Source organism: Protopterus annectens, chromosome 13.part0 (assembly GCF_019279795.1).
Source record: "Protopterus annectens isolate FY-2018-M chromosome 13.part0, PAN1.0, whole genome shotgun sequence".
NCBI lineage: Eukaryota > Metazoa > Chordata > Ceratodontiformes > Protopteridae > Protopterus > Protopterus annectens.
The window spans coordinates 1,239,346,551-1,239,359,419 of NC_056747.1; positions in this window are offsets into that span (position 1 = coordinate 1,239,346,551).

Below are 12,869 nucleotides of genomic sequence, written 5' to 3' on the forward strand. Positions count from 1 at the left end.
TGATTGACCAAAGCCCATTTTCAATGGAGGACCAGAGAGAAAAGCTCCAAAAGACACATTTTGTTCACAAAGATACATCACACAAATAGTTTTTAAGACATGTAGATACAAACGGGTAATTATTCTGCACTGACACTATACAAAGACAAAAACAGGAATTTTTCTATGGTGACATTATAAATGATATTAAATTCCAAGTTTAGAACATTTAGTATGCAAACAGTTTTTTGCAACAGATGTGACAAGCAGCTATTAGATATGAGAGGTAAGGAGGGTTACAGTATACATGTTAGCAATAAATAAAATTGAGGTAAGGAGTGTGAAACATTAGTTGATAGGTAAATAGTGGTTACAGCTAGATGAAGGAGAAAGGCATCGTATAGTTAATGAGTCAAAGATAGTGGTGGATAAGAATACAAGGGTGCCTACTGATGTATGGCCTCACTATAAGAGAGTGGTACAGAGTATTTGAATGGGATAGATAAAGTGGGAAGGTTAGAAAGAAACTGAAAGATATGGGGACTAAGGTAGGATGGAAATCAAGGTGGAGTGGTAGAAAGATTTGTTGTATAGAGGGGGGATATAGGTTATAAAGGGATTGGTGGTATAGAGTTCCCATACTTCAGGCACTCTATACCTTTAATACTAGAGTTTCCTTACTCCAGGCACTCTATACCTTTAATACATAGAGTTCCCTTACTCCAGGCACTCTATACCTTTAATACATAGAGTTCCCTTACTCCAGGCACTCTATACCTTTAATACATAGAGTTCCCTTACTCCAGGCACTCTATACCTTTAATACATAGAGTTCCCTTACTCCAGACACTCTATACCTTTAATACATAGAGTTCCCTTACTCCAGACACTCTATACCTTTAATACATAGAGTTCCCTTACTCCAGGCACTCCATATCTTTAATACATAGAGTTCCCTTACTCCAGGCACTCAATACCTTTAATACATAGAGTTCCCTTACTCCAGACACTGTATACCTTTAATACATAGAGTTCCCTTACTCCAGGCACTCTATACCTTTAATACATAGAGTTGCCTTATCTTCTCACACTGGCAAACTGTTTAATTTCCTCTCTGTAAACACAGTGGTGAATAAGTCTTCTGATATTACTGCCTGAGGTATAACATCTCTAAACTGTCAGCATGGCACCTCAGCTTTGTGCATGCCATCTGCCCAATAACGATTATGCCATAAATAAAATATCTCTGTCTTGTTAGGATCCTCACATTTGGTTTGAGTGTAGCACCTACTGTACCTTTCTGTCTATGTTCCTTGGATGAGAATATCTTAAAGTTCACTGCTGGAATAGGACGACTTCCATAATTGAAGTTCTTCTCATTTTTCCCCACATGCTAATCCTAATCCCGAATTTGTCACAGTCTAACTTGTTGTATCTCGTTTGTATCCCATAATACACCCACCAGATTTCCTACTTCTCTTTCCAGTTTCAAGCTAGCATATCAGCCTGTCCTTCTTCCAGTCTTGCATCAGTGATGTCCACAGTTTCTTTTATTCCATTCCTAATGCAAGTTGTCCTTACCTTATTTACTCTTTCTGTGCTTTCTTAATGTTCTGACTCAGGACTAGATTTCCTTCTGTTAGTGTAATGACCTTATAACAGCCCTCTCCACGTTCTACAGCCTTCTCTGTCCAGTTCACAATATACTATTCCCTATGAAAAGAGCAAGAGTTCAGGGCAGATATTCCCCTTGGGTTACACAGATATCAAATTAGTAAGAAAAAAAATAGAGCTGAAGCCTGGGCAGAATGGAAAAAGGAACTATCCTCTATACATAAACTCAACATGTACCAACATTTAAAAATAGAAACTAGGCTGAAAAGCAATTGTGCCAAGATTGAAAATGGTAGACAAGTACAAACCACTTATCTTGTACAATCAAAACAATTTTGTTAGCCAGTACAACAACTCAGCACTTACACAAGGTTTTCCAAAAGCAGGTAATTGTAGTAATCTTGGCAAGGATACAATTTCCTAACTGTCAGAATATCAGTTCTGAAATACTGTAATTCGAGATTTCAGTATTTTGAATTTACAAAGTGGACCCCTTTAAACATGCCATGATTATTCACCTAGCTAAATGTCCTTCCCTACCATCTGCAAATGACTTTCACCCTATTGTCATCCTCTACCTAATAGCTAAATACTTGGAAAAAATGGTTTATGAAATTCCTGAGTACCTACTAAAATATGGCATCCTGGCAGATAGCCAACATGGTTTCCATCCTAACTTTGGCCCTCTTAGCAGCTATGTATTTGCTGACAGATCATATACTTACAAACATCAAGCAAGGTAAAGGAACTATCTTTTGAAAACCTGAGAGGGCTTTTTAAAGTGTTGACAGTGTTGTATAGCTATATAGACTGTGAGAAATAGTGTTTTCTCACAGAGGTGGTGCAATGTTTTGAAAATTATCTTGAAAACAGAACTTTTCAAGTGACTGGATCTTACAATGCCACTCAAACTGGGAACATAACATAAGGCACCCTACAAATTTCAATCCTAGGCCCTCTAGTATTTTCACTGTACATTAATAACCTACCCTAAGAAACTATCTCACTTCAAAAAAAATGAATACAAGTGCTATAGAGACATGAGCTAATCCCGTGATACATTAGAAGTTACATCATATTAGTGGTTCCATTTCAAAATTTGCAGGTTTGTCTGTTTGATACTACCTTAGAACAGCAAGAGTGATGCACATATAATTATCCCTCCCATTTTTGTATAGCCATACAACATTCATAAGCTGATTTCTAGTCCATTAAACTATAGTAACATTTTACAGTGCTGTGAGCTGTGCAACATGCTTACATATAATTCTGTATTCACAATGAAATTTGCATCATATATGTAAGTAATAATAACATATGCATTCTTGAAAATGTTGCTTAATGTTTTATTAACTCATCACCATGCCATGTCTATGCACTGTATATGCAATCTTTGTCTAATGCCTTAATCACAGCACTGTTTTTCTTTCTCTGTATTCCTAAGTGCATTTCGTATTTGCTATTATCTTTGCCATTGTGGCCCAAGTCATGGCTGAAAATGGTCCCTGGAGCAGTACTCTTAACCAGTTAATAAAGTATAAATAAACAAATAAATAAATACATACGTACATGCATGCATACACACATGCGTACATACCCACATATATACATACATACATACATACATAAAGACTGAAATCACCATATCCTCATACCTGCCCATTGACCATTGACACAAGCAACAGGTTAATTTTTTGCCTGCCATTCTGGCACCACAGAGCATCTTACACTCAACATGTCTACTGTTACCACCTTCAGTATTTCCTTTTCTCTTATTCTCCTTTCATGTGGTCATACAAAAATAACAGTGAATTATACTCTACCCTTTATCAGGTTGACTCAAGCGCTACAGGTGCACCTCTGTTAATACTTATCCATCATTCCCACCTTCTCTTCCAGGCATGCTTGCACTATTGTGGTGATCTACGCTGCCCCACTGCTTCAGACTCTTCATGGCCACACACCCACTGCAAACTAGTGTTTCCTGAAGTCTGCCTTGAGTTGCCTTGCTTATAGCTGACTGCCATCTCCATTTCTTTCACCACCCTTCCAGTTTGTCTCCATTCCATTCACTTGCTCCTAATAAAATGATGGTGTCTGAATCATATTCTCCTTTGTACTCTCTCTATTTTAGTACATACTGTACACTCACTGCTGCCTAAATCATTTCTCCTATCACAGACCTTCTATTGTCTTCTCTAGTTAGCTATCTATAAACTGTATATTTTCCACTAGCCCAAATTACTTTCAGCTGTACACGTATGTCAGATTGTGACACAGTAGTCTTGGTGTGGTTATACTATTGCCATTTGGAATAGACTTTAATATCTCTGCAATCCACTTCCACACTATTCTGATAACTTTATGCACTCCTAAATGTTCTCTGAATTAATGACTTTACAACCTAATGAGTCTCCAGTTAACTCTGTACTTCCCTCAGCACACACCAGTATTCCCATCCTCTACAGCCTCCCTTCCCCCACCCCTTCCTTCCCATTGAATTGCCTCCTTTGATTCCAGAGAAATCTCATCAAAATCTGTAAGAAAAATCCTTGAAATAAATACAACTCAAACCCTAGTAGCATATACACAGCATTCCTAAAATGTCTGCTAAGCAATTTTCAAAACTATTTGCTCACTTATTCACTCTTTCAATCACTGCAGGTAATGCACCAGCCCATTTCACAAACTCTCTCATTATACCCATTTCAAACTCTTCCAAAATTTTCCTCACCTTCTAGCCTTCTCATCTACCATCCTATTTCTATCCTCCCCTCTGTCATTCAAATTTTTGGAAAATTTATTTATGACCACCTCAACTAATATAGCCTCCTAAAAGACCCTCAACGTGGCTTTAGGGAAGGCCACAGTAATTTATTCTGTCAGAGACAGAATATACTTAGCTGTGCAAAAGGGGTAGTTAATGGTTGCAGTTTCATTGATCTAAGTAGAGCCTTCAAAAGTGTAAGCCATTCCATTCTCCTTCACAAATTAAGTGCTGTGAGGCCTTGTAGAAAACACTGTGATCTGGTTTAGGAATTATTTCACTAACATAATCTTTATGGTTCAAGCTGATGCTCTACAAACTGATGGGTTCCATTTCTGCTGGAATCCATCAAGTGTCTCTTTCTGGGCCTATTCCACCCCTCCCATATCAATGACATTTTTTTCTTCTATTCCTTCAGGCAAAATAACATTTTATGCAGATGACATCATCCTGTACAAAACTGTACCATCCTCTTCCTCAGTCCAGTTCACACTTCAAAACAATTTCATACTTGGCTTACTCCAAATAAATTTACTCATAACTTCAGTAAAGCTATCACAATATTCTTTGGCTCCAAAGCAAAACATAACACATCCCCATGACTACTCTGAGTAACCAACCAATAATCATGGTTGAACAATATAAGTTCCTTGGACTAATGATTGCTAAAATAATTCTCTTTCAGAAACCACATTGACTATGTGGTTGCAAAACTTACTACTTAACTAAAATTGTCCTCTTCCACGTCAATCTACCTTACCAATGATGCAAAAGAAGCTCTAACAAAGCAGGTATTTATCTCAAGGATAGAATATGCACAAGATTTTCAGCATGTCTTCAAGAGGATCATTAAAGTTTACAGAAATATCATCACACATTTAAGCAGGTAAGCTCACTACAGCTTCAGGTTCGAGTTAACGTCTCAAAGTAAGTCTAAAAAGAAGAAGAGTGCCCAGCAAAGACAGTCAATTGGAATCATAGGCATCCCTTGAAGTAAAAAAAACAAATACATGCCACAATTTTTATGATCAGTAGTGCCTTTATGAGCTATTTTCCAATTTATTTATTTTATATTTGTTTACTGGGAAAGTCCAACTGTGCTTAAGAACCCCTTTTCAGCAGAAGCCCGGGGAAAAAAGTTCCAAAACAGTTGCAATAGCCATAAAGTGATAATAATAACAGGAGTAATCCCAGTGGTAAAGACTACAAAAATTTAAAGAGCGCAATTAACATTGGAGAAAAATTATTAAAACACTGAAGAATAGACATAATTTAATCATGCATACAGGAAACTCAGCTACAGAAACAGTATATCATATTCTCTGTAGAATTACAGGGCTTTTTCCACCACAGGTGTCTTAAAACTCATTATACCCAGATAGGCTGTTAGCTTGCATGAAATGAAGCAGTGCTAAAATTGTATTAGATTTAGTAACAAGTTGCCGCCTCATAGCAAAACGTTGTCCCGTTCGATTCTCAGCTAAAGCGTCTTCTGTGTGGAGGCATGCGTGAATGAGCGTGCCTTCGTTGAAGATTGTGCATCAGAACCGGTAACCCGGTATGTAAAAATCCACTACCAATCATTAGCGGAGCGGAGTTCCGCTGTGGCCACCCCTAACCGGGAAAAGCCGAAAGACACAAAAACAGGTGGTAGCAGTTGCCGATACAACAATTCCAGAATAAATAGTACTATATTACCTCCAACAATAACATATTCCCATAAACAAAACAGAATCACTTATATCCCAGTCTGATTCCATTTTACAGCTACAATGCTTTGGCTAAAACATTAGGGAGAAGACGATAATGCTGGAAGTGAGTCAGGAACAACTGCAGCAAAAATTTGAGGAACTTCAAGATCAGTCCTGCTGGGACAATATTTGGTTTACTGCTGCTCCAAAGTAGATACAGGGTAAAAACAGCAAAGATTTCATCAGAAAATGCCTGGGAGACTGGATACTCTCCAGATCGACAGATTAAATAGGGTTGATCTCCCACATAGGGGACCCAGAAATCAGCCAAGACCAATTTTGATTAAATTTGGCACTTAGATGCAGAAAGAATAAAACCTTTCAATACTGTGGAAGAAGGGGACAATTTACAAAACTGGGGACACCAGAATCTTTGCAGATAATGATTATTCACCACAAACAAGGATAAGGAGAAATGCGTTTATCCCACCTATTAATAAAGGTAGAGGAAATGCCTACATTTTAAGCTGATATATTTACCTCTTTTTCAGGCTTTCTGTCTTTTTAAAGATGTATTCAGACCTAAACGTTTTATGCAGGATTTGCAGAAAAGAGAACAGGATGACAGAGTATGTTAGGAAGGTGCTGGAAGCACTGGCTGCAGGGCAATAAATCCAGCAAAGCAACATTTAGGAAGGACATTGATAGAATGGTCAGAAAAGCCATTTCCCCTGTTCCAGTAGAAAATGTTGAATAAAAAAGGTAGAAGCAGGAGTACATTAAGAATCTCAAGAACTCTAGAGAATTGGTCAGCTATGAAAAAATGGGACTGGAAGAGGACAGTTCACATTAAAAGCAGTGGACTTGTGCTATGGAACTTATTGATAATCTTGTGTAAACAGAAATAGTATAAATGGATGCCTTTGTGCATTATATACAAGGTGTACATACAGTATGTATAACAACAGTGCTACAAGATGTCAAGTAAGTATAAATAGCATTAATGAAATAAATAGACATGAGGGGGATAGACCCACATCATGTATTAATAGTATCTGATATGAGACTTATATGTTTACTTAAGGGACCCATAATATGAATATATATGGCAGTCAGTTTCAGAACATTAATTAGGCATAACCCAGAACATACCATCTGGTTTTACTAAAATATCCATTTGACAGCTTTAGCTTGTAACCCCTCTGTAACATAAGCAGTTGCACATTCTCTCTAAGGGCCATAATCCTTTGAAGACTGTGAAAGCTTATGAGGGAAAGTGAACATGGAAACTAATCTTTGACTGGACATAATGGGGTAAATCAAGACAATTTCTTTAACAAAGTTTGTTCAACAAGTAGAAATAAATGCTTATTTTTTATTTTTTGTTTCTAATAGGTAAGTCAGTAACTGGCATGGGAGGCAAATGATGATTAGAGAAACTTACCTAAGACATTAAAATGATTTGTAATAGTCCATGGGTTTCTATTTCTATTGAGTAAAGTCATTTCTGTCATACTAATGACTATATTTGTGAATACAATAGAAATGGGGCATGATAGTAGTGAGATCAAAACATTATAGAGTGACTATATAAAACAAAGCAAATGGGAGGTGGATGACGCAAGCTAAGGGTAGAGAAGTGAAATAATGGTATTGTTACGTGCTTTGATATGCAGTCAATTTAGAGAAGTAGCTCGGCTTCAAGAATGAAAATGTGGCTACAATGCAACGTACAGAGTTCTAGTTCTTTTAACAAGGTGGCTAATGTGTACTATGTTAGATTTTTTATTAAAAATCCTCAATGGATTAGGCAGGCAACTGTAGAGCAGGCTTATTTTGTCAGGAATATCCAGTGAAATCCTAATGCCAATAAGAACCAAGTCGAGATTTAAGGCAAGAGATAAATTGTATAAGGGCCAATAGAGTGGAAAAAACAAACATATTCATATGAGAATGAGAATGTTGTCATGAAATGTAAATGACCTAACAGAAAGTAAAATGATGAAAAGAAGATTAAGATATGGGTCAGAAGAAAACTCTTCACTGAGTCATTAAACTGAGGACCCATCTGTCTGAGTTTGTGGCAGCTAAGGTGAATGTAAAAGATCCCAGAGCATCTAGTGAAAAGAATAGAGGAAGTTCTGTAATTCCCTGGCCAAATTTCCCCTTGTAGTAGAAATACCACCTTGGGTCTCTGATAAAAAGATGATACCAGCCTAATGGGACTAAGCTGGTCAACAAAGTATAAATAATAATAAATCCGCGGGCTGTTAACAATGTGTCTAAGCATATCTTAGATAAACAGCATATCTATAAAGACAGGTTGGACACTCCAAGTAACAAAATATATGATATAAATACAGCCAAGATTTGCTGTAAATATTACAAATACATACACAGAGTGTGATGTGATATTGTTTTTAAAGCAAATAGATATCAAAGCATAACATGTTATTAAAGTCAGAAACGTAATTGGTAAATAATGGGTATATCATTGTTTTGTATTAGGAATGTACGTAACCTTGTACATTTTGCACATTGTATACACACAAACACACATATGCAATTATAAAAATATATAGATAACATTTTGCAACTCATTTTTCTTGAAATTTTGAGACAATTTGTTTTAAAATACTACAACTGCTTTCTTATTAACTTGATTCGCAAATTGATCACACACGTTCTTAATTCCTCATAACCAAATGTGAATCAAAGAAAATCTAATGTCTTGTTAGGATATTACTATTGTATGACTTGTATATTACAGCATGTTATGACTTTGTTTTATAGGTGAAATATCTGTTGCCATCCATATTACTGCAGCACTTGTATGATTTATGCACTGTGTCATTTTTACATGTGCCTAATAGCCTGGGTACCTAGTCTTATATAAAAGACATGCTGATGCTGAACATATACTTACATACATACACACCCACACATACATACACATATTTGCATGTGTTTATATTTATATATATATATATATATATATATATATATATACACACACACACACACAGTATGTATATCATATGTAATTTATGTATACATGTACACCCAATATATTTATATACACACATAAACACAAGTGCATGTATATGCATTAGTCCTCATTTTGGTTCAGTAGGCCAGATAAGTTTTTTTTTTTATTCAGCATGTTAGACTAGTTTTCTGATAACCTGCATAATGGCACATACAGAACAGACTGCTCTTCTGCCTGAAGAAGAATTAAAGTCAAAACTACCCTGTTTGAAGTCAAAACTATCACATCCATGGGCTACAACAATATGGCTTGATGCCTAAGCACTACTGTTAAATATACCCTATAAGAGCCTTTCCTAAGTCTTTTCAGCCTAAAACTCTCTATTTGGTATGTTCCTGAGTTATGAAAAATGGCCATTGCAATGCCCTTAGACAAAGGTGATCCTACTGCCAACTGTGATAACTACAGAGCCTATAACCTAAGCAGTATACAAAACAACAGAATGCATCATATCAGACTTTATAAAACACATACTGAAAAACATATTGCTCCGGACCCTAACCAATTTGGCTTCATTAAGGTTAGAGCATGTCTGCTTAGCCTAGTAAATGTCTCCCAGAGAGTCCCAGAAGCTGTGAATTGTGGCCATGCAGTTCATACAGCATATCTCCCTGTGGCTAAAACTTTTGATGTGATTCCATAAGCTGATACTGTCAACAAACTTAATGATGGAATCATAAACCCTTATATTGTGAGGTAGATTGAAAACTGGCCGTCAGACAGAACACACACACACACACACACACACACACACACACACACACAGTTAATTTAGTGGGCACCACATCAGAAAGTAAAAAAAAAATAATGAAATTGATGAAGTCTTCCAGTAAGATGAAAGCGCTCAATTCTGTGCAATAAAAACTTAGGAAATACTGCTGTTTCTGCTGATGCTTTTTTGTGGTGTATTCTCAGATATGGAGTTGTTTACCAGGGTTTGTTTCATTTATTAGTGGTGTTTACCTTGGTTCCAGTTTTATTTTTGATTTAAATGCTCATATATTCTTTGCAAAGAGTGATGGTTGTCTTGCCTTGGATCACAGCCATGGATATATCTCTTAGCTGTTCACAGCCCATAAGAAGTGAATTTTCTGATACATTCCCCTGAACAACTCTTCTAGCTCTCTTGTGGAAGTTAGAATAAGGGAAACCTGTCTCGGCACAGTTTTCTGGGACTGTAACATCTAGTAGATGCCCTGTTCCCCACATGAAAGGATGTGGTTCTTCCCCTGTTCAATTCAGCAAGGCAAGTGTGAGGTAACAGTGGATGCATTCTTTCTTCCAGGGAATATGAAATTACTTTCCCTCTGATTTATTCTTGCTATCAAACTTAAGGAAAGAAACACAGAGTCTTATCATTGTTGTTGTATGGTAGCCAAGAGAAATGCAGTTTTAGGTTGTCAACTCTCAATAGTGCTGAAATCTTTCCCCGTACATGTTAAGGACATCCCTTTCAGCTTGGAATACATCCAGCTCTTCCTCAGAACACATCTGTTACTTTTGGTCATTTGCTGCCACTGGCGTATTTGGTGATAGTCTAAGAAGTCGCTGAAGCAGCTGGAGAAATGTACTTTCTTTATACTTAATTTACTAACTGAAATGGGTTTTCCATCTTGGTGGAGAGGTACCTTATACCACTGGAGCTGGCTAGTTTGGAGGGAATTCTAATCTCTTTCAAGCATCTTTTTGACTTAGGTCTTGGTTATTTCACGGTCTAGGTCAGGCTTCTGTCATCCATGTGAACTTTGTGAATGGCAGAATTATAGCTATTGTAGTGATTAAATATTTTCTCACTGGTGCGTATGACTATTTGAAGGATTGTGCTGTAAACTTTGCGTGCTTTCAACATCATCCCTCACTCTGGAATTATAGATAAACTCACTAAACTAGGTATAAATCCCTATGTCACAAGATGGGTTGCCAACTGGCTCACTGACAGAACCCACACTGTTAAAGTAGCAGACTCCAAATCCAACTTCAGACCAGTGATAAGTGGAGTACCACAGGGTTCAGTCCTGGGTCCTCTCCTGTCTGGTATCTACTTCTCTGAAGTACAGGCTAACACAGAAGGTCTTTGGCTAATGAAGTTCGCAGATGACTGCAAACTAGGAGCCATAATCAAAAATCCAAAAGGTGTGGACATCCTACAAAAGAGCCTCGCTGAGACAGATGCCTGGTGTCAAAGCCATGGCCTCAAGCTCAATGCCAAAAAGTGCACTGTCATCACTTTTGGTAAAAACTCTGTACCCATGAACTACCACATAGGCGGTAGTCTACTTAACACCGAAAGTGTGATAAGAGATCTTGGGACACAGGTGGACAGTAGTCTGTCCTTTGATAATCACATTGCCACAATAGTTAGGAAATTCTTCTACGTGGCACACCTCATCACAAAAGGTTTCTCATCCAGGAAAAAAATATGTCACTGTTTCCCTCTACTCGTCACTCATTAGACCCCATTACAGAGTACAATGCCCCTTTTGGTATGTACCTTACAAGACATCTACAACAATTGGAAAAGCCGCAGAAATACCTCACAAAGAAGATTACTGGCCTCAAACAGATGCCCTACACAGACCGTCTCAAAAAACTGCAGCTTTACTCCGTCACATATCACCTACTCAGAGGAGATCTCTGCCTAACACACAAAGCTATGTCAAACCCAGAGCTTTTGGATATGCTCCACTTAAAGAAATCCCAATCTCTCTGAGCTACATGCTCAAGGGACCTAAGCCTTGTCGCCACAATAAACAGAACATACTGGAGGGATAGATTCCTATCTCAGAGACTTCCCATACTCTGGAACAAACTACCTATCTATATCAAACAAAGCTCCTCATTAGCACTCTTCAAGAAAAATCTTGATGATTGGATGGGAGATAGGAAATTCACCCTGGGGATCACTTCTGTGGCTCTGCTCGACAGTGGCACAGGAAAATAATTTTCTTGGGTGGCGAAATCCAGGGTACCTTTTGGCTAGGCTTATATAGGCCCTAGGGCCAATAGCCTAGTACCTACCTATGAACCTATGAACCTATAAACAGGGAAGACAGGAAGATGCAGGCCTTAATGAATAACTGCAAGACAAATAAAAACAGACTAGCCTTCCCCCCAGCACCCTGGTTTATTGGCTTTCATTTTCTCATTAGTGCTGCTACTTTATGGAAGTTCTTCCAAGCAATAACAGTATGTGTCAGCAAGCAGGTTTTTTAGATAGAAGCAAAGCTTCATCTATTGAAATTGGCAGGCTGAGTTTAGAGGGTAGGGATGCAGCATGACTGTCTCTTACCCTAGAATATTGATGGTTGCTCTCTCATTGGATTATGGTGGTGATGGACTCCTGGAGATCTAAACTCAAAAGATTACAGAACTTATATTTCAGACAAGATATTAAAATGAGGCACGTTCTGCCTTAGCTGGTGGTAGCTCAGATGGATGTAAAGGATCCCATGGCTCATATGGAACAGAGGATGGGCCAAATTCCTCCTAGTTGCATAAGTTGTATAAAATACCACCTTGGGTTTTCCCTGAAAACTGGCTACTAGCTTAATGGGACTAACCTGATCAACAAAGGATAAATAAAAATAAATAAGAGTGACACCAGGGGTGAAGAGGCTCCTTAATAGCAATAAAAACAAACAAATAAATAAATAAGTAGCAGTAGTACATGTAGAAGAGCAGGCCAGAGGTAAGGTAGCCACTATTGTTTGCTGGAGATAGGCAGCTGGTACTGTCAGAAATGAAGGTATGCTTCTAGTTTGTGTTTTCT